Here is a 24658-nt window from a genome sequence, read left to right on the forward strand (position 1 = left end):
TAAAGGGATTTGTATCAACAACAGCAATGATTACAGCTGTTGAGATATGTTTTATACCACATTACAAGAGCAATTCTTTCATACGTCACGTGAGTTCAATGTGGAATGAAAGCAACAATAAATGCGTATCCAAAAAATGACTATGTGACTGAGACAAATTGTATACCACATTTCAACGTTATGGATTTGGTGATGGTAAACCTACAATCCCAGTCAAAATCAATGTTGATCTCAGAAAAGAAGACGCAAGCTTTCTGTTATGAGTATGAGGCGGGGCGACCTGCTTTAAATGACAGGCCCTCACACCACCCTGTCTTTGTAGAACCGATAATACTTTATACTGACGTTGTGCTACTAAATCACATGTTGTAAATGTAATTTGGAATGATATCAGTCAAGGACATGATGCGATCATGGATGCGTGAAATATGCAAGGACTACTTACACGATACACCAAGGACATTGTCTATACTCTGATCTGTGAGAAAATTCTTCCCAACTACTGTCTGACAAGTATATCTCTCTCCTCTGTCCTTCTTTGTCACGCCACTGATGGTCAGAGTGCTCGTCATGAATCGCCCGCCTGTCCAGCTCCTGCTAACAGACTCCAGTTTATGCTTGCCGTCGTGCTCCACTCTCGTTCCGTTCCTACTCCAGATGAAGGACATGGTCAAGTTCCAGTTGGGGTAGCTTTTCAAAAAGGAGTGGCATGTCAGGTTTACAGAATCACCGACTGTTGCCTTTCTCGGGCTCTCAATGTAGGGTTCTTGAACACCTGTTGCAAACACATTAACATATGGAGAGTGAGTGAGGTCTCAATCATATAAGCTGTGAACAGGATAATCAACGACATCACTTAAACATGGTAATTTTCTGGAAACATGAACACAAACATTGATATTCTAATGTATTAAGAACGGTGAGTCAAGAGACTAACACCCTGATAATAGTATCAGGTAATGAGCGACTTACGCATCACAACCAGGTTTTGCCCACAGTTGGGGACCTTTGCTCCCGGACGTTGTGGTGAACCCTTGTAGCAGCTGTACTGGCCAAAGTCATGGTCGTCAGCGTCATTGATCACGAACCTGAACAGACCAGTTCCTGTTGATGTTATGTGTCCGGTGAATACTATTCTTGATCTCAGAGTCCTACTGGGAATGTTACCTTGCTTGTACTTGGTAATGTGAAAGATTGTGCTCTTCCAAAAGTCGTTTCTGACCCAAAAGTCGTTTCTGCCCCAAAACTCTTTCATTCTATTCTCTTCCCACAGAGGTTACTTGTCATATCTTCCTACGATCCTCTGTTCTAATACGGCCATAGTTCCCGGTTCTCGTAAAATCCCCTAGCGGCAAAAGATCGCAACACGAATTATCTCCCTTCTTTCTATCCAATCAGAACACGTGTTACATCGACTTAGATTCAACTTGACTAACACAAGCAAATGTGGGGCCACAAATTTCCCCCATCTGCCGGGGACATGTGTTGATGTTACACACAAGACGTTTAATGGCTAGCTTGTCCGTTGTCAACGAGGGCGATGGAGACGCCACTGATCCGCCATAACATGACTGAGTTCTGTCTAGAAGAACCATTTGCGCATCGCGCAGGGGAAGAGGTTTAGTTTTCTCGAAGCATACGGAAATTACCGAGGCCTTGCGAATGATCACTTTTGAAACAGCGTCGCTGATTGCACAACTAAATCTGATTGCCTCCAATCACGAGTCTTGAACGCTCAAACCATGAAAGGGCCGTATTAGAACAGAGGTTACGTAGGAAGATATGACAGTAGTAACCTCTGTGGGAAGAGAATGCTTTCATTCCAGACCCATGCAAATTCCAAGCCAGAGTTGCTGTTTCTCCAAACCGGATGTACACAGTTGACGCAGCTGAAGGATAAATATACAGAACGTCATACTAGTGCATTTGGATGTTTTGTATTGAACTCGAAGATGTCATGACAACTTCTCGTTCGATACAAAATATCCAAATGCACTAGTACGACGTTCTATATTTATTATATACCCTGTCGTCTTGCATCAATCTGTGACTTAATAAAACAGAACCGGCAGAACCGGCAGGGGTTCAATACGGAATCTGGGGTGCAATACAGAATTTGACCACGTCATCCGTATTGAAGCCCTGTAGTGCTATTCTAAGTTTACATGGGTATATAATAATGTTGGAATATTGCTGAGTGTAAACTCACTCATTTATATGTATAAAAAATGATGTAACACGACACGACTTATTCATTCTTTTGTAAACTATTATTACATATATGCATGTACTTCATGTATTAGCAGCAAATGTATATATAGCGAGAGAGAATTAAATATCATTTGAGTAATACATACCCATCACGAAAAGTGTCTGTCCACAATTATCAATTGTAAACCCTCTGTTATCTGGCGGTCCAACATAACACTCATACTGGCCTTCGTCGTGGAACTTGACATCACTGTTACAAATCTAAATAATCCTGTACCCGAAGGTGATATGCTCCCTGTAAATGTGATTCTAGATTCTAGGCTGATGCCAGTGACATTACTGTAGTTGGTTACAGAGAGTATGGGTTTCCCTGAGCGTGTGTTCCATACTGTGAACTCCTTGTTTGTTGGTTTCGGTAGTACCAGGACAGTGTAGAATTGTCCCCGAAGGTTACGTTAGCTGAAAGGCAACAAGTACTTCAGTTATTAAATGCACGTCACAAACTATAACTACGTGGTTGCAGATTTATTTCAACTGGAATACAAAAATATAATCAACTGAAATGAATAATCAAATTCATAAAATGAGCAGTGCAATTATCTGACATTCTTAGTGAGACCTAACGTTAAATTAACATTCGTGAAAGTTGTTAAGGACTGAAAAGGACATAAGGACATAGACGCGCGTGAGCGCAGGTGTGTGGTATATGCTTGCACATGACCTCTTTTTCACCTACCTCATCCCACTGAGCACAGCAAGCACTCACACATATTACACACATCACACACATACGAGGGCGCACCTGCAGGCAAAATATAGGTTAAAAATACTCATAGGCAAAGGTCATTGTGATTGACTTGATTGAAGTTCGATGTGAATTAACAACTGTTATTTTTATGATGAGACTTTTATGATAATATTGCAAGAAAATCATTCCACAATAGGATTGCAAATGGCACATTTTAAATCTTACTGGCGGACACATGCTACTGAGGTCACAGTGCGAGAACGGCCAAAATGAAAATCACACATGCAATAACGTGAATGTTGACCATAACCATTGATGCGTGCTTGACACCTTCGTCTCACAGAGCCAATCAAACGTCGCAAGAAGTCTTGTTGAATGTGGCATTGCATATCTGTGGAAGCACCTGGCGGAGTTCCTGAATCGTGACTTGGGGATTTGGTCAATGTCTCAATCACCTCTCCATTTGATATATGATGCTAACCAATTATTTTCGATGATCGATCGGTTGTAATGAACAAATCATCAATTTTGGGATTTTAACCAATTCCCAACACTATCCTAGACAAAACAATCTATGTTATCATCCAAAACAGGATTTCCTGTTTTGCTTGTTTGCATTCAAGATAGCCAAATACACGATAAGCTGTGAGATAGAGAGTGCAACTGATGAACAGTTTGAATAGGTTTTGAATCACTTCAGTTGGTCAAATGTATCGCATTTTCCATTAAATGAATCATGATGAGTATAATTTTCATAATTTTAGTCGCACCACCAGGGCTCATTGAAAATATTTCATCAATGCCATTTCAATATTTAACGTGCCATGGCATGCACATTAAGCACTATTTCAACTCAAACAACCAAGTGAAATCATAATTTTCCTTTAAATACACAATGCCTTTCAGAAAGTGGTCAGCTGTAACATATGTTATTTCAGGGATTGCCCTTTCTCAGCAGAGTACAGATTCTAGTACTTTCTGGGTGTTGAGTCACTCGCAGAGTGTGGATTCAAATCCCGGATTGGACTCAATCCACAAGGGTACTAGAACCTGTAATTTATTGAATAAGTGTTATAAGATATGTTACATATTTTTTTAAATTCATGAGTGATATCAGGTATTTAAGCAAGTTAATTCCCTGTACCAGAACTGGTAAAAGCTAATGAATGAGTTAGTGAGTGAGTGAGTGAGTGAGTGAGTGAGTGAGTGAGTGAGTGAGTGAGTGAGTGAGTGAGTGAGTGAGTGAGTGAGTGAGTGAGTGAGTGAGTGAGTGAGTGAGTGAGTGAGTGAGTGAGTGAGTGAGTGAGTGAGTGAGTGAGTGGATGAGCAAACTACTAGGCTACCCCACCACCTCAGTGTGTTTGAAATGAATCGAGTGTATGTATACCATAACACTCATTGCTTGACTCACTAGATTACGCAACCTCCACTCAATAAACAGTCTGTCATGTGACTCACATCTAACATCTCATCACCAATGACAGCAAATCCTCCTCCTGACTATGAAAATATTTATGTACTTTAAATAATAGCCATTGTATCCCAATTGAATAGATCAGCCATATAGCTGGAATATTGCCGAATGTGGCGTTAACTTAAGACCGACTAGAGAAGAAGTACGTACACGACAGCAACCACCTCACATTTCTCGTGTATGTAAGTCCATTTTCTTAAGTAGTACTTCAGTCTTGCTTGACAACAGTATAAGAATCTATACCGAAACGTCGCATCATATATATATATATATATATATATATATATAATAAAGAAGATGTTATCAATAAAGTACCTTACTTTCTTATTACTTATTTGTTAGTACAAACATTTGGAGACAAACAGCTAGTCTTTAAAATTAACATATTTTACAGAAAATAAAAGTTTTTAAATTAAAATTATAAATACAATAAAAAGGAGCCCAGAGACTGTCTTCATTTTCCTGAAGCTGTGGAAATGTAGACTTGACACATTTTCTAGACTTGCGTGGGCTTTCTTGGATATATATATAGAGAGAGAGAGAGAGATTATTTATTTAAGTCCGCCCCAATACAGCACATAGTTAAACTACATAAAATAAAAAAGCTTTTTGTTGTATTAGCCACCCACATGGGTAATGGGAGACATTTTTACCCTAATTTATACTTAATACAAACAGAAGTGAAACAGACAACACATTCTTCTCACATACAGGACATATGCACACTTCTAACAACCAATATGTACAACCCAAGCCCACCCATGTGTTTTATCCTCTGAGAACAGAAACAGACAACATTTTCTCTTCTCACATACAGGACATATTCACACTTCTCACAACCAATATATACAACCCAAGCCCATCCATGTGTTTTATCCTCAATCACATCACAGAACTGAAACAGAAAACACATTCTTCTCACATCCAGGACATATTCACACTTCTAACAACCAATATGTATAAGTTTATTACCATTTGTAAGATTCTTATCAGTCCATAGTTCTTTAAACCATAATTCATCATCAATTTTGTTTAATTATTTTATTAGAATCCTTCACACTATTCCCACTGATTAGTTTAAGAACAATGTTCGTAAAGTATCGTTTAGGTTTGTTATCTTTAATGATTAATGAGGGTAGAAAAACCTCTGTCCAGAAACAACGTCGATATTGTCCTTTATGTAACGTTGGAATAGAAAATGAAATTCATTTTACCCTGATATGTCCTTGTTATCACGAATTAAGACAGAAATATATACCGCACCATCTTCTTGCAAAGCAGCCCCATTATGCATATATATCTTTGTTACAAACCAATAATGAACATATTCTTCCTCATTTGTCCTTATATATAAAATATGCATTAGCTAAAAGAGATCTTCTTATAAAGCGAATTGTATACCCTTAAATATATATGTAAACATCCAGAATATTCCTTTATCACTGTAACTCTCATGTATATTGGCCGGAGGCCTTTCATACAATAAAAACATCTTTTGACTTTGACTTTGATTAGGTCCAAGTTGAATGTGATTTTGTGACCAAGGGAGATAATTCGTGACACCCAAGATTTCCTTCTACGACGAGACCAGGAAAGAACACAGTTTAGAAGACTGCTATTCTGTCGAGTTAGTCTTGAATAAAATCTGAATATTTCAATTCTTTGTTTAGTAAGACAACTCTTCCACCCCACTTCACCTCTCAAGGCTCATCCAGATGTAGACTTATGTACACCAAGAAAAAAACGAAAGGCTCGATATATATTTGTGTCAGGGTCTGTATGACAGACTATGACAATTGTTAGTACAGTGGCTTTCCTAGAATTAACGTTTAATGCGCTTCATCCGAAATATATAACCAACAATTGACGGTAAGACCTACGCCCGTATCCCCCCTAGTTCATATGAATAACTCGCATTCCAGCCAAGGCCTACATCGAGGTGTCGAGCACACCTTGGTATAGTGCAAAGTCGTCTAGTTATATGCTGGACTAGTATATCCCCAAATTTCCTTTCGGTTGCATTTTTAGAAGTTGGATATGTCTTTCAGTTTGTTCAGATACAATTAACGAAACATGTTAAAACTCATCCTTATCAGGTGAGGAATATATATTCAGGTGATATGATTTGACTAGGATGAAATTTAAGGGGGGATACGGGCGGAAGTCTTTCCCAATGGATTGGTTGACTAAATTATTGAGGTAAAATTATTGAGTCGTCAACTCGTGATCAGCAGATGACTGAAGTGTGACTATATATCGCGAAACGACCAACCTTCACCGCGAGTCCTATGGCGTCTATCAGCATGTCATCCGCCAAACGTGGGAAATCCGCCATGTTTATGTAAGATTTGTCACTGCTGCATTCGTGTTGTCTGTCGATATAGTTTCCTTGGCCGACAAAACAAGTATGACTTCACTTCGCATGACACAACAACCACTATTGTTGACATTTTCAAGCTTCCGCTATTCTTGCCAAGGGAGGCTACTCTCGAATATTATATATTACCTGTCACAAGAAACGGATGGGCAATCGTATATAGTCTCCCTGATTGTAGCTTGCTCATTGTTTGCTCAATATATCATTGAATATTTTAGACTTGTCTGTTTTCTATTTTGCTGTTTCAAAGGGGATTCTTAAACCTTTTGTAACGGCAAATTATTAACCGTAACCCTACGCAACAATTATATACATTTAATTCGCCTCAAACGAATGAGTCACTGGTTTGTTTCCTGGTATATGAAATTTTTCCGGTTTTAAAAAGACAAAATCGCCAGTGCATGAGGGGCAGCCAGGACAGGACAAATTATGTTTCCCACACGCCAAACCTCGTTATGGAGAGGCGAGTTATGATAAAAACATAATTCATTGATTAATTTTCAGTGTTACCAATGTTTGTGATTGTAGCATAGATATAACTAACGTTAAGAAATATTTGATAAATGGCAAATCATACTCAGTACAATAGACTACGAATAACGCATATGTATATCACTCCGGTAATTATGGCGCCCCAAAATCAAAACTTACATGTCCATTAATGGGTATTACGAATGATGCATCGTGATTATCATCCAATCTCACTGCGATTCAGAAACAAGGATCGAAGGCAAACCGTTTGTCGTTAAGGCCAACTTAATCCAGGATTGCGTTATGAGTGTGACTCCACTCAAAGTACATCATAGCCTAGTATGTATGCAAGTGTATGCATGTGTGTGAGTGAGTGAGTTTAGATATAGGTGCGGATGAGTGCGAGTGTACGTGCTTGTGTATCATATGAATTGAAATACTGATACCTGTTGAGGTGTTGAGTTAGAAAAACAAATATTTTGCCTTCGGAATATTTTATTGCAGATGAATCGGTGGAAAGAAGTACATATGGAAAGCATTGGACAGTATCTATATTACAGACATAAACCGATATAATTTTATTCAAGTATGTATGTATGTATGTATGTATGTATGTATGTATGTATGTATGTATGTATGTATGTATGTATGTATGTATGTATGTATGTATGTATGTATGTATGTATGTATGTATGTATGTATGTATGTATGTATGTATGTATGTATGTATGTATGTATGTATGTATGTATGTATGTATGTATGTATGTATGTATGTATGTATGTATGTATGTATGTATGTATGTATGTATGTATGTATGTATGTATGTATGTATGTATGTATGTATGTATGTATGTGTGTGTGTATGTATGTATGTATGTATGTGTGTACATGTATGTATATGTGTGTGTGTTTGCGTGTGTGCGTGCGTGTGTATATATGTGTGTGCAATTGTTACCGTAGTTTTTACAAAAAGCAAAACAACTTTGATGAGAATACTGTACAATACCAGACGATTTTACAAACATAAGAATGTATTACAACAGGTAACCGTGTGGGTTAACGGTCACATGCAACGTAAAACACAACTTTGCAGATTCTGATACCTTTCAAATCGTCAAAACTGCAAATTCAACTTATAAAGTTGAAAAATAACGCGATGAAAAATGCGCGAAATCGGAGTTCAAACGTTTCACTGATTTTCCCCAGACTTTTCTGGGGAAAACGGGTTTCAACAGCTGGGCTGTGCTCATAGCACGTGCGCAAGTAAATAGGTTCGCGCAGCTTGGAAGCGGGTTGTCCGGGTGAATACTCGGTGACGGCTTTGGTCTGAGCTGTTTTTTCTAATGTTTTGTTGATATCTCACAGGTGCGACAGTAAATTACCTGTTTATATAATTTCATTTGTCTATTTCACCACACGTTCTTCTTACCGAGACACTTTCTCAGTTCGATACTTAAAAGCAATGTCATTATTTAGAGTTGACAGAATTTCTAACTGTGATATAGATATGTCGTTGTCACAGACAAAACTCAATGTCTTGTTTTATTGACACCTGTGTGTCTGCCTGTCTGTCTGCTAATGACAATATTCAATACACAGCTGCTATCACTGACCACATGCAATTTGAACTTAACACCAATCAGGCTATACACCATAAACAAAATGCATTGATTTATGGCCCGAGTTCGGTCTCTGTCACATTATGTAATTACACAGACAGGCAGGTGTGATACTTGAACACATGACATGTTATGATGTCTGTTGATTGCAAAATGTTATACACAAAAAATGAGCATGTATTTACAAAACCCAACATCTCTATATTTATACACACATAATTAGCCGTGAAGGCATCTGCAAGTGAACCAGCCGTTACACTTGAGTGCACACCCACCCGCTCTGACTGGGTTCGGTATCCCGTTGCTTCGATTCTCGGGAAGTGAACCGAAGTACACAATTTTGCACTTTCGATTTGCGATTGTACGCTTATAATTTTGTTTATATATTTTTTCATAACCAGCAATGTATATTATATGTCATGAATAAGTGATAACTGTGTTTTAATTATGTTTGATTTTTTGGTTGCATGTGACGTTTAAGCAAAATGATTGTACAGCGTCTGTGAGATAATATATGTAAAAGTACAGACTTATCCAAATCCACACTACATGGCTTGGTCACACGACGCATGAAACAATGATCAGCTAGGCTGTATTCATAGCGACAAGTGGGGGAAGCGAAACCCACAACGATACATTCAAACTGTCACAACAAATCTTTAAAAGTGTGAAACTGCACTGGTCATTACAGTTTCAAAGGAACATAACACTTTAGAACCTGAACTCAGCAAATTTGTCTTTTGTTCCATTACAAATTTATCTGACCGACTTAATGACAGGAAGATTTGGCGATCAACTGATATTGTTTTGCAATACGTGACGGAAATATCACCAAATTGACGTTAAATTTAAACTCACTCACGCACCCTATATGGTACGTATTTGGTAACTGATGTTAGCCTAAAACCACACTTTTAAACACGCAGCATAAAATGAGTCCTGGTATCTGTTCATATTGAAGAAGAGTTGCAAATATTGCAAAGTTGTATTGTATATTCTTTAAAAAGGATGTAGCTTACATTTTGCAAACAAAAACCCAGTTCGCATCTTTTCGTTATAAAGTCACTGACAGATATTGGCCACTGAACTGTTAAGGTGTTGATCTGATGGAATTCTTTTTCTTGTACAAACATATTCATTATCCTATCATATATCTGGTTTTTTTTCTTAGTATTATTCTTATGTTGTTAATTATTTCAATTAGGTATCCAGCTATTGGAATAATGTATTCCAGCGTCAGGGTTTTTGACGATGCAAACAAAAACGTATTTTTATCTTAATATCATTTATAGTTTATATTTTACTAACTTTGAGTGATAAAGGATGTATTCATCTATTTCACACAAAAATATCAAGTGTTCCCTACAAAAATAGCGTTCATGACAACGTATCGGCCAAACTGTTGCCGCTTTATTTTGTATGAGTTTTCGACGATGAGCCATACTTTCTTGCTCCGCACTAGGATTGAGTGTTGTGATCACGTGGCTTCCTATTTATATAATGCCTGTCATTATTGTCACGACCGATCTTACTGAATTTTCGCTTGCTATTTTTTGTTATATAGGCAACTGATTTTGCATTCGAAATGGTATTAACGATCTCGGGTAAATAATATTGATGTTTGCTTGCTTTTCATATAACTTAACTTCCGGATTTCCATTGTCAATAAAACTTCTCACGACAGCGACTGGGCATCCGCCCTACCGATGAAATTGTTTGTGCACTCCGATCGCGCACGTACTCCCCCGCGAGTATAGCGCGAGCAATGCAATCGTCGAAATCACGAATTCAGCTCGCTTTGGGATACTGGAGCGGCGTTTATATAAGCCACTAGGCTTGTTCGCCTATCAAAAGTTCAGCCTTGGCTAAATAAAAACCATGTTTAAACCATATTTTCTGGATGGCTCATTCAATAGACATCGTCGGTACGTTACCAGCGACAACTATGCACTGTGCATATCCTGAACGATCTTTCTCACGCTGACCATTATCATACAAGCTACACAAAGATACAGAATCATTATTCTCTTCTTCATGATCTGAGTATTGTTGAGTACAGTCCAGGACAGGTCCATGGTCCATAAGGATGACAGGTTCATAGTCTTGGTCCAGTGGTACTAATCCGTTCCTGGTGGTATTGGCATCTGTAGGGTCGACCACATTCACTTGGTTGAAACGTTTGAAGTTAAGTGTGTGGTATCCTAAACTGTTTTCCGCATACAGCTGACTGTTTTCAGCGCCACCAACAGGTGAACATTCGACAACATCATAACGTTGACGTTGAACGATGTTCGATGTCGTAGATGTCGAAGGGGTTCTACGTTGGTGAACACCTGCAACAGGGAGGATTACTGTGGTTTAGGAAAAGGTTCTCGTTTGGAACAGGGACCGTGGGGTAGCCTAGTGGTTAAAGAGTTTACTCGTCACGATAAAGACCCGTGTTCGATTCCCCACATGGGTACAATATGTGAAGCCCATTTCTGGTGTCCCCTGCCGTGATATTGCTCGAATATCGCTAAAAACTAAACTCTATCACTCTTTCCTTTAGAACGAGTTTTGCAACTCAAATTTATATATATTGATAATATCATTTTCTCTTAAATGCGGGTCTTGATATGGGAGGAACTGTAACATGGGGATTAAAGGTTTCTGAGTCGAAAAATGTTGGCGCCAAGAAGATGTAGAATCCTGTGGCTGTAACAGAAAGAAAAAAACTCGCCCTGTTTGTGGTCCTGGGTATAAAGGGCCATCCACATGGTCGCTGCTGGATGCAAAAGGGCGTAAAGCACTCACTCACTCACTCACTCACTCACTTTAATAGTAATCAGGTTTTATGGACGCAATACATAAGGGTACCTTGTTGTTTGATCCTTATCAAGACAATAGCAGCAACGATGAATACAGCCAGCACTATAAGCAGGACACAGCACCCGACCATGATGTAAAGGACAACTGTAGTAACATCTGAAATATCAATTTATATTAAAGTTTCGAATCTTATGCATTTCCTGGCAGTCGGTAAGAAATTGAAACCATGTGTTGTGAATCCTTTGGTCCGATAGAGTTTAATGTCGCAGGAGATACTGGTTTAAGAAAAATCATGTTTGTCCTTCGACCTTAAACTGTTACAAATGGTTTATGAAAAAAAAACCACGACATATCAAAGAGGACACACACATTTATTTAAAGAAAAGAAAATGGATCGACATTTTTTTTCTAAATATTTTAATACTTTGTAATAATGAATGACATTACTTTGGTTAGTGTTGGCGGTTGTAGCTGTAGAAAGAGGTACCCCGGTAGTTGTCGCAGCTGAGGTTTGTGTGCTGGTGACAGTCACTGTGCTAGATGTGACATCTGCTACAACAGGAAGCAAATAGTAATACCATCCACCATCTGGATCATGAACAAAGTGAGTGAGTGAGTGAGTGAGTTTAGTTTTACACCGCACTCAGCTATATGTCGGCTGTCTGTAAATAATCAAGACTGGACCAGACAATCCAGTGATCAATAACATTAGCATCGATATGCGCAAAGTGGGAACCGATGACATGTGGCAACCAAGCCAGCGAGCCTGACCACCCAATCCCGTTAGTCGCCTCTTACGACAAGCATGGGTTCCTGAAGGTTCATTCTAACCCGGACCTTCACGGGTGTATCATAAGCACAGGTACATGCACAATCTGAAGGGATTGTTATATTAGGAATTATAAAGTGTTTGCTCCAGACATATAGTTTAAATATTTGCTCTGAAATTGACAGCATTCGAACCTCCAAACTCTACATATTTTATTTTCAAATACCGGGAAATTTCATGCAGGAAAATAATATCAATTTAACCGTTTGAGATCTCGTCGAGATGTATGATGTTTAATTTGTGAAACTTGGGACAGTGGGGTATGAAGGTGCCCTGCAGCAATATCTTGTTAAGAGAGAGCGTTTCGATCCCAACGAGGTTTCTGAAACCATTGATGAATTTGCTCATCGTTTGTCTTTAAAAGTAGACGAGGCTTATCCTTCATTTGCTAAATCAAATAAGGAAGAACTATGTTCTCAGCGTTTCCATGATGGTTTGTATTCCAAATCTGTTAAGGATCATTTACAGGTCATTGTTTGTCAGCAAGCAAAACTGCCCAAATTTGAAAGTCTTGCAGACATTACTCGTCGCCTGCAAGATACTGATAATTCTGATGATTCTGCAGTTTTGCGTATTAAGTGTTCGTTTTGCAAAAAACTTGGTCATAAGGAGAAAGAGTGTCGTACTAAATTACGATTAGCCTCTAGTCAGGTGGGTACACATTCTGGTGTTATGTCAAAGCTCTTTGGGTCACGTGGTGCAGCGAGTTCCAGGAGAGGTACGCATGATGAGGGAAAGTGTTACCAGTGTGGTATACGAGGTCACATTGCACGATTCTGTCGTAAGAGAGTGAATGTCGTACAACCTTCTGTTTCACCATCCAAATTGTGGAAATTGGTAGGCTCAGTACGCAAGCAGTCATCGATTCAGGTGTGTCATGCATTAGTGCTAGCTCGTTGGAGGAGGCTTTTCCTAGTTGTGTGTTCAGACAGGAAACGAAGTCGAAGCTTAAGAGCTTATCTGGCGAGTCATTAGATGCTATCGGTACAGTTGATAAGTGTGGCCGTATTGATGGTAGTATCTACGAGTGTACTTTCCATGTGTTCGAAAACAGTACTGAGAATGTTCTGCTTGGCTGGGATTACCTATCAAAATTTGACAGTGTTACTCTGGTACCTAAACATAATGAAGTCAAACTGGGTAACTTAATCGAGTCTGGTGACAGGGTTGCTACAGTACATTTCACTGAATCTGTCGTTATACCACCAAGGTGTCAGAAAAGGTTGTTAGTGTCTGTTAGTCGGAACCTGGATGATGGTGAACAGATGATTATTGAACGTAATGAGAATTTGAAACCAAGACAGGGTTGTTTGTAGCCGGTCTGATGTTAGTTCAGGGAATCTGTGTGCGTTAGTAATGAATCCAGAACCAGTGAGTAAGAAGTTGTACAGATGTCAGACTCTTGGTGAGGCTGGAGAGTGTAAGGAATCTGTGTTTTCAAATACACCTTCAACTTCAAAACAGAGGGAGTTAAGTGATCCTGAGTTTAACATCGGACCAGTGGATGATTTACATCGGGGAAAGTTGATAGCTTTGCTCAGAGAATACAAAGATACACTGTTTACAGGTTTAGGCAAGGTGAATGGCCATACATTCAAGCTTTCACTTAAACCGAATGCAGATTTGAGTAAGGCTACGCAGCGTTGCAAGCGTTTTGGTCCTTATGTAGATAAGATTGTTGATGAACAAACTAAATCAATGGTGGATCAAGGTATAGTGGAAACTAGTACATCAACGTCATTTCACCAATTGTGTTGGTTAAGAAGGCTAATAAAAGGTTTATTTTGTTTGGACCTGAGAAATTTGAATGATCAGTTGCTTGACGAACGTTTCCCTTTAATGACTCCTAATGAGGCACTGATGAGATTCTTGACATGAACTCTGCTTATAATCAGATTGTTTTGGATGAAACTTCTAGGCCCTTGACTGCATTTGAGACTTCGTCTGGTATCTGGCAGTTCTTGCGTATGTGTTTTGGCTTAAAAACTGCTCCTTTGTCATTCAAACGTACTATGCATCTTGTTCTAAGTGGGTTGTCGAAAGATCACGTGTTGGTGTATCTGGACGATGTGTGTGTCCATTCGTCCACGGCCGATGAACATTTGTCAGTGTTGCGTGAGGTGTTTGAGCGAATGACGTCTGTTGGTTTGACTTTAAAACCTTCCAGATGTCATTTGTTTATGGATACTATAGAATATCTTGGTTTCTCAATTTCTTATGATGGAGTTGGTCCTGGTAGAAAAGGTATTGAGGCGGTATCAAGGAATTATCCGGTTCCTTGTACATGGAAGCAAGTGAGGTCATTTCTTGGTTTGGCTACATACTTTGTTAGATTTATTCCCAACTTTTCCGATCTCGTGTTGCCACTCAGTCGCATGGTAGAATCTCGGACGTATGTTTGGCATGAAAGTGAACAGAGTGCGTTTGACAGAGTTAAGGCTGTTCTCACAAAGGCGCCAGTGTTATCACATCCTGACTTTAGTCCGAATGCTTCTGCATTTGTTGTTCAGACTGACGCCAGTAAAATGGGTTTAGCAGGGGTACTTCGGCAGAATGATCATCCTATTTGTTATACTTAAAAAAAGTTGTCAAAAACTGAACGGAATTATTCCACTGTACATAGGGAAGCTTTGGCACTTATCTGGGCAGTACGAAAGTTTAGAGAATATATTTATGGTAGGAAGTTTGTAATCAAACCAGACCACAGGCCTTTGACATTTATTATGTCATCCAAATCTGATAAATGCGCGAGATGGTATTTAGAACGTTCAGATTATCAATTTGAAGTGGAGTATATACCTGGGAAAGATAACATTCCAAGTGACATTCTATCAAGATTTCCCGTGGAAGATTCAGAGGAATTGCCTATCTGTCCTTTATCAACAGATAAACAGTATGCTGTTATCAAGTGTTCTCATGATCTTGCTCATTTTGGTGTAATACGTACATGGAATTTAGCAAGGATGATTGACAAGTCCATTACACAGAGACAAGTTCGAGAATACGTCAGTCAGTGTTCAGCATGTATAAAAGGCCCTCGTGCTGTGCCACGGAGTCCCATTTGTGTAACTCGGACAGCTTCAGCACCATGGCAATCAATCCATTGTGACTTTGTCGGACCGCTTCCTACGTCATCGAAAAGTTGTGAGTACGTGTTGACATCTTTGGATGATCTGACACGTATGGTGTTTGCGTTTCCTGTACGATCAGCTACCTCTGTGTCAGCGATATATGCGCTTGAAAAAATGTTTTCCATCTTTGGACCACCACATACATTACACACTGATAATGGTTCAACTTTCACGTCCGCTGAATTCAAGGATTTCATGGATCATCCTCAAACAAATCCAGTGGAAAGGGCACATAGAACTATGAAATCATCTATGGTGAAAGCTTCAACCAGTGAAAAGAACTGGGACAAAGTGTTACCCGAACTCGTGTTGGCTCATAACTCATGTCCAAATACAACAACTGGAGTATCACCTTATTTCGCCATGTTTGGCAGATCAAGTGACATGTGTCGTCTCTACAGCAGTGTTCCTTCTGGAGGGAAGGAAGTACCACATATGAGTTGTCTGTAGGAACTCTGTTAAAAAAAACATTCACAAGCCAAACATGAACGTCAAGAAGAAACGTGTGAGAGACAAGTTGTAACTGGTCCTAAATCTCGTAAGAAACATTTTCAAAGGGGTTTTGTTGTGAATAAAATCTTTGGTGATTTCCTATGTGTAAATTCACAAACAGTTGATACACGACGTAGAAATATTTTGGTTAGTAAAGATCTTGTAATCTTAAATCCCACTGGAGGGGAGGAATGTGAGATGTAAACATGAGGTGGATGGTGCCTTTAAGTATTGCGATACTCGTGCATCACACACGCGACACGGTCAGCCAATCACGTCTGAGTATTCTTAGCGGGTCGTCCGTTCTGCATGTGTGCATCAGTCTCGTCCTGTCTTCTGTCCTGTCCAGTCGTCGTGAACAAATGTTTTGTGTGCCGGCCGGCCGCCTTGATTGTTATCCCTTACAACGACAAGCATGAGTTGCTGAAGACCAATCTAACCCGGATCTTCACGGGTAACATGGGGAGTAGGCAAATATGTAGCTTTAGCCCAAGAAAAAACTTTACTCGTCAAAATACCTAAAGGAATTTATGGATTTGGGTTTGGGTTATTTTCAATTACTTAGGTATTTAAAAACACTTGCATCATTGTATTTATGGAGGTATATTGACTGTTGTGGGTGATCTCGCCTTGATGAACACTACCAAACCAGGTGTCGTTCAAGTCCCAAAGAACGTCGGTATCCCTCATAATTACAGTATCAAACGAGTGGAGAGTTACTGAACTATGGGGAATTCCTTTATTTCCAAACATGATAACACTTATCTTCCCTTTTCCACGGTTCCATCATATGGCATTTGAGAAAGAATGATGTGACGAATCACCAAAACGAACCATTACATGTGTAGTTACATATGGGCGGTTATGTAATATTGTGGTTATAGTGTTCGCTTGTGACCCTGAGGACATGTGTGAAGCCCATTTCCGGTGTCCCACGCCGCGATATTGCTAGTATAGTGCTAAAAGCGCCATAAAACTAAACTCACTCACTCATTGTCGTTACATAGATTGCTCTATTTAGTTTCTAGGATGTGGATGTTGTCCCACAGTTGGGGATAAGTTGCAGGTCTTCTAAAATGCCTCTCAAAGAAGTGCAATGTAGGATGTTGATTAATACCCACCTTCGACTGACGATATCCAAATACTAAAGAATAATGCAAGGCAAGGTCAGAAGTGTCAAGCTCTTATTTAACAATACAATTGTGCATGTGTAATGGGCAACCAAAATGTGTTTGTCCATGACACCTATTAAGTCATAGCTGAACTCACAATTTGTTATAACAGATTTCCAACAGCCGTACATCGCTGAGCTTGCTTTGCATAACTCTTTAGTATTTGGGTATTGTCAGTCGAAGGTGGGTATTAATCAACATCCTACATTGCACTTCTCTGAGAGGCATTTTAGAAGACCAGCAACTCATCCCCAACTTTGAGACAACATCCACATCCTAGAAACTAACCGATCAGACTACAAGATTAGGAAACTTCTTGAAGACATAGAAATCCAACGCTTCAAGCCCACCATGAACCGGGATCAAGGTTATTTTATCGCCTCAGCCTATCACCACCTAATTAAAGATCACCAGTAATCCACCCATACCTCGTCCAATTGGCTCCTATGCTCCCTTTTGTGTATTGTAATCACAACCAACCAATGTGTACATCCACCTACTCTCTTCAACTCACCATTACCATCTCAGTGTACATCAACTCATCTATTGTATAAACTGATTCTGCATATTGTTTTAATCACTATCACTCTGTACACCAACCTACTCTGCTCAAATCACTAATTAGTAATCCAATGGATATCAACCTTGTCAATTGCAGTTATGCAGGCATGTATATATTCTCCATGTTACAACTTGCTTGATAACGGTGTTAGTACCTACACCGAAACGTCGCACACATTGCAAGAAGTTGAGTATCCATAGAACTTGGTTCTCCTTCCTACATTGCACTTAGTATGTTCAAACCACTTGTGTTTAGGAATTAAGGAGAAAATACCCTTGAGCTTTTCCTGCATTTTGTCACTGAATCGGAACATGCACTTACTTAATCACGAATGTGATTTTAGTAGACTTCATTACTTTACTTTTATTTATGTTTCTACAAACCTCCTGTTTGTCATTTAAATAAACTTTTAAAAAGTAGGATATTCCAGTTTGGGGTTGTATTATGTAAAGACAAGACTGAGTGGTTGTATTTGGATTTCGACAATAACATCCATCTCATGTGAATATATGATGTCCGTTAATAAGAACACCATGCTTTGACTTTCCACAGAAACCGATTTTGTTTCGTGTGAAGGGAAAACTTCCCGAAAGAGCACCAGGTCTTTTTACAAAAAGGGTAAGTGTGTACCACCGATGACACCCGGTGTTCACTAAAAGGTAAACATGTATCGCCCTATCTGTAGCATCCGACATTCATTTGCTTAAAAGATGAAGATACTAATGAACTAAACAGATTCAGGTTGACCGTTTTAGTTTCCAGAACCTTTGCAGAATTAATGACTGATCTTTACGTCTTTGCATTGGCTCTTAGTTTCTTTTAGCATGTATGGAAGAATAAAGTAAACAAGATCCTGTACACATCAACCTTTCCGTTCATCTTAGGATTGTAGTTATATTTGTTGATACAAACATAACTTCAGGTACATGAATCATAACAAAACAATCCATTCAGACTATATAGTCCCGAGTACCGACGTCATCCGTCCCAAGCATCATTTGGGGTTATTTGTGGAAAATGTACCGCAAGTAAAACTGGAAATGAAATGTAATTCAGACTTGGGTGATAGTGAAAATTGTTTAATATGAACGTTATGTGAACTCTTGGTGAGTCTTTGGATCTTAAGGGGACTAGATGAACCGGTGAAGAAGGGAATTATCTCTTGAGGCGATGCAGTTTCATTTCACGATGGCACACACGGCACTTTCTAGATGTGTGATATATTTTGGTAAATAGAGAAATCTATGTAACGACAATGAGTGAGTGAGTTTAGTTTTATGGCGCTTTTAGCACTACACCAGCAATATCGCGGCGTGGGACACCGGAAATGGGCTTCACACATGTCCTCAGGGTCACAAGCGAACGCTACAACCACAATATTACATAACCGCCCGTATGTAACTACACATGAAATGGTTCGTTTTGGTGATTCGTCACATCATTCTTTCTCAAATGCCATATGATGGAACCGTGGAAAAGGGAAGATAAGTGTTATCAGGTTTGGAAATAAAGGAATTCCCCATAGCTCAGTAACTCTCCACTCGTTTGACACTGTAATTATGAGGGATACCGACGTTCTTTGGGACTTGAACGACACCTGGTTTGGTAGTGTTCATATACAGTCAATATACCTCCATAAATACAATGATGCAAGCGTATTTAAATTCCTAAGTAAGGAAAATTAACCCAAACCCGATAGGGGTCATATGCTAATCACCGAATTTCTGCTTGGAGCTTTCTACGGCAATATCATCTTGTCGTAATCACGATGGGACGTGGAAGTTTTTCGAGAATATTGCGTTAACTGAACGTGTATATATGGCTGAAGAGTCTTGTCAGCTTCTGCTTGAAATATGTTAAACTTCCCATCAATGCACTTACACTCAATTATAATGATAATCTAATCACGAAAGACGGTTGACTCTTTGCTGCTTTCAAATTAAAACAGAATTTCGATTAAACTGCATTTTTATCACTGACGATAAGTGAATGATTTCACTGAAAAAAACTGAAACACATTAGGCGATATATATTATTGCTACTGCTGTCACTTACCAAGTGACAGCTGCTCTGGGCATTGCACATGTTTGGGTAAAATAAAATGCAACGTCTTTTTGTTTTACAATCGTTTTTGATCACTTACAATGTTTTTCAAATATATTTAACCAGTCTAATTCTAAAAGGTGGGCCCACTCGAAATATCGATGAACATACATTTTAGTAGTATAAGGTATTTTGTGACTTATTGTGCAGAACAGTTAAACTGTTGCTGATAAGGTAATAAGGAGTGTACTAAATAGATGAAAAGGGGTTAAATGTTAAAAACTAGGGCTGGGGAGGCAGGGTACGTTGTTTATATTTTGGTTGTGAAACATGCGGTATGTGGCCTTGACATTCTGAGTTAGTCTGGATAATCGAGAATACACTGTAATGTGTGGCTGGATAGAAATGTATTAAAGGGTTTATTCTGAAGTTAAGGGTGCCTTTTTGTTCACCTGGTAGTTTAGAGTAAATTGGTTTCGTCTACTAACTACTAGGTAGTATGTACTAGTCTCTGCACCTATGGCTTTTTTATATATTGCAAGGAGTTTAGTTGGGGATAGAGAAGGAAGGGAGCGACTCACTCCAGTGTCTACATGATACATGTTTTGTAGATGTGTAGGAGGGTTTATGTGTCTGCATCCAAGTGAATGTCATCTATTGCTCTCTTTCCATTTTAATCGTTTTGACATGAGTTGACCAAATTATAAACAAGATAATACACGTAGATAAATTCATATATTGAACGAGATTCAAGTCCTACCCTGGAAACTGTTACGAAAGGTTAATTGGATACACGTGTTACCAATCAGCTAATGAAAACCTATGCAACGACGTCCAGCTGGAGCCTTTACTTTACTTTTATTCTCAATAGACCATCAATGGTGGTATAAGCGATAGCACGAGACGAGAAAGCGATAGCACGAGGCGAGAAAGTGATTCAGCGAGATTACGAGAAAGCGATACAGCGAGAAAGGGATAGAGCGAGAAAACGAGAAAGCGATATTACCCACAATTCATTCCTTCCTGCGCATGATCGACTGCAAACGAGAGCTCAGTCGCCATTCGTAATTTCTGGATAGTATTAAATGCTTTTCAGCCCATGAATGGCGTTTTATGACTTGACGTTTAGAGAATATCTAATACAGATGTAGACTTTCCTTTGGCATGCAATTTGCACGTACGCAATTATCATATCGTGAAAGAACGGAATCGTTCATTTTGTGATGTCACTAAGGGAATTACATATTTTATGACATGACTGGATTTGAATTTTCTTAACCAACTTAATCAAACCAACCAATTGAATTATTTCTTTGATGGGCATTTTAGAAGTTGAGTTGATGGAGACTATTGACAAATTGAATTATTTTGGATATACAACTTCTTTTATTCTGTGGAGGCGATGTTTCGACATAGATTATAATGTCGTTGTCAAGCAAGTGATACATGAGTAACACATTGAGAGAATATATACATGAGTTGTTATTACAGTAAATAGGGAATGAGTTGTTAATACAATAAATGAGGTTGATGTACAACGCTTGTATACATAAAAGATTGAGTAAGTTGATTGGAAGCCAGAAGGGTGATATACATGGACTAACTTAGAACTTATAGGAAACCAGGTGGGTGTTTATACAATGGACATGGTTGATGTACATAGTTGAATTGAAACAGATAATGTACACAAGAAATATTATTGAGTACTTTATCAAGTGATGGTAGGCATTGGAAATGTACTATCCTTCATCTCTGTTGAGGGCGGATCCTATCTTCTTAATTTGTACTGCTTCCAAAAGTTTACGAATTTTGTAGTCTGACTACTTCTTTTCTATAGGTTTTTTTTAATTATGATATTGTGTGACAAATGTGTCAAATGTGACAATTGTGGGACCTATGACAAATAAGGCAATATGACGAGTATCTTTTCATGGTGATTTCCACCATGAGTGGTCAGCACTAAGACAATCAACCAAATCCAAACTATCATCCTAAAATAAAATCACTGAGTGAGTGTGTGAATTGAAATATATGTCGCCTAAGAGCACTATTCATGTTTTAGGTTCATTGTTGATGGTTTTGTGACGCCATATTGTACGCCATCGGTTCAATTCCTAATTAATGGAATGGTGAGTTACACTTACATTTCAAACAAATTGAAACTTGCGTTTCTTTTGCAGCTCAGTTTATTACATAAACATCACATTCAGAGAGTTTTGAAGTGTGTGACACTATAAATGAGCCGTATGTAGACAATTCTATAATAATTATCAGTTCTCGCTGTTTGGTTATAGGTAGAGGAATTAGAAATGAGGCATGGGAACTTAACCATTTATGTTTATGTCACTTTATTGTATTTCAGGGTGATCAAAATACAGCTGTAGTTTCTTTAAATTAATAAAGACGATGAAATTTATTAACTGAAGATCTTCACCTACATGAACCTAACCGCTCGTACCCAAAGATAGAGGAGACGCACGTGACAGTAAAGCACCTTGGTACCTCAATGTAGTAACAAAACCATTCCACAGTCAATGGTGTAATTTAAGCAAATAAAAGGATGCAGTCAAACGTTCTTGTAATCAAAGCTGAAAATAGTACGCAGTTAAACGCTGGTCTAGCCATATATAGTGAACTTCTTTGAGTGGCATTTAGAAGTTGGTGTGCTGAACAAGGGGGGGGGGAGTTATATGGATATACAACTTCTTTATTATAATGTAAGCGACGTTTTGGTCAGCAAATTTCAATCCCGTTCTGCCATCAAAATATCTATTAAAATCCATCTTATCTGCCAACAAAGTTAGATAATAGACATGTTATACCAACAACTGATTTTCTATAATATATTGTTACATTCCGCTGCCATTTTGACTGTATGTAATAATTGATGTGTATGATATGTACTCTCATACCACCATTGGCGGTCTATTGCGAATAAAAGTAAAGTAAAGGCTACAACTGGAAGTGGTCGCATAGGTTTGGATAAGCTGATTGGTGACACGTGTATCCAATTGACCTTTCGTAACATTTTCGTTTCCAGAGGAGGACTTGAAAATCGTTCAATATATGGATTTATCTACTTGTATCATCTTGTTTATAACTTGGTCAACTCATGTCAAAACGATTAAAATGGAATGAGAGCAATAGTTGACATTCACTTGGATGCAGACACATAAACCCTCCTACACATCTACAAAACATGTATCATGTAGACACTGGAGTGAGTCGCTCCCTTCCTTCTCTATCCCCAACTAAACTCCTTGCAATATGTAAAAAAGCCATAGGTGCGGAGACTAGTACATACTACCTAGTAGTTAGTAGACGAAACCAAATTACACTGTAACTACCAGACTGGGTCGGACAACAAAATATCAAAACACCAAACAAAAAAGGCACCCTTAAATTAAGAATAAACCCTTCAAAACATCCCTATCCAGACACACATTACAGTGTAATCTCGATTATCCAGACTAACTCACAATGTCAAGGTCACATACCGCACGTTTCACAACCAAAACTGTTCTGCACAATAAGTCACAAAATACTTTACACTACTTACTTAGTTGAACTTATACACAATCGACCTCAGAACCCTCTTACGTCCAACTTCTCAACTCCCAATCTAAACTAAACTATTTTCAATATACAGGTGTTTTATGATATAGTGCTTTATTCCCCAAGTAATAATTTTATTATGTTTTTGTTAAACACACCTACCACGTCGGTCGATGAATTGTGGCACTGTCTTAAATCGATAGTTGGGATATTGGGACGGACAGACATATATGTATGTACACAAGCCATTCCTGTAGAAGCATGAGAGACTATGGCACATACATTTAGAACAATATCTTTTTCACACAATAGTAGAAATATATGTGTGTGAAATATGCACACATAAGAAGACCAGATGAAAGGCACAGGGTGTATACATTTCCATCACTGATACAATAAAGCCCGACGGGGAGTTGGTTTGGTTGGTTTTGTTGTTTAACACCGCACTAGGCAATATTACAGCTATATGGCGGCAGTCTGTAAATAATCGAGTCTGGACCAGACAATACAGTGATCAACATCATGAGCATCGATCTACGCAGTTCGGTTACGATGACATTGTCAACCAAGTCAACGAGCCTGACCACCCGATCCCGTTAGTCACCTTTTACAACAAGCATGAGTTGCTGAAGACCAATCTAACCCGGATCTTCACGGGTAACATGGGGTGTAGGCAAATGTGTAGCTTAGCCCAGTGATAAACAGGGCTCATAAAACAGGACTCATAAAATACCTTAAGGTATTTAAGAGAATTTATGGATGTCAACTTCTGTATTTGTGGAACTGGAACACGATGTTACGGAGTATATTCTTATCCTTTATCGGGTGAATGAAGAGACTAGAAACTAGGAAACAGAAAGCTAAAGACGTACATTTGAAACAACAGTGATAAGATAACAAGGGAAGCCAGTACTTAATTAGCGCTAAATTGGTAGGGTGGATGGATAAATGGAAGCCAGGGATTGTTAATCCCGGCACGAATAATGACATAACAATGGTGGCATTTAACAAGGGAAATGACAATCAAGAAACGTAAGCCAGGAATAAATCCAAGCCTAATTAGTGATGTAACAATATATTAAATGATTGTTATCCTTTTTACAGACTTTTTAAAAGCGCTCACTTATTTCAACGAAAACACACTCGGTTTCTGGAGTTATTGTT

The 24658-nt window shown here is 38.7% G+C and overlaps 1 protein-coding gene and 1 long non-coding RNA gene across 4 annotated transcripts in view; both read right to left on the bottom strand.

The window, feature by feature from the left end:
- LOC124274054 overlaps positions 1-24658 on the bottom strand; it is a 193048-nt gene that overhangs the window by 5781 nt on the left and 162609 nt on the right. The window lies entirely within an intron of this gene.
- Positions 11009-12254, bottom strand: LOC124274067. Its single transcript, XR_006897841.1, has 3 exons — positions 12158-12254; positions 11759-11866; positions 11009-11235 (listed from the first exon to the last, which is right to left on the bottom strand). It is a non-coding gene; the product is annotated as an uncharacterized LOC124274067 (long non-coding RNA).

Source organism: Haliotis rubra, unplaced genomic scaffold (assembly GCF_003918875.1).
Source record: "Haliotis rubra isolate DU_JTF1 unplaced genomic scaffold, ASM391887v1 Scf187, whole genome shotgun sequence".
Taxonomy (NCBI): domain Eukaryota; kingdom Metazoa; phylum Mollusca; class Gastropoda; order Lepetellida; family Haliotidae; genus Haliotis; species Haliotis rubra.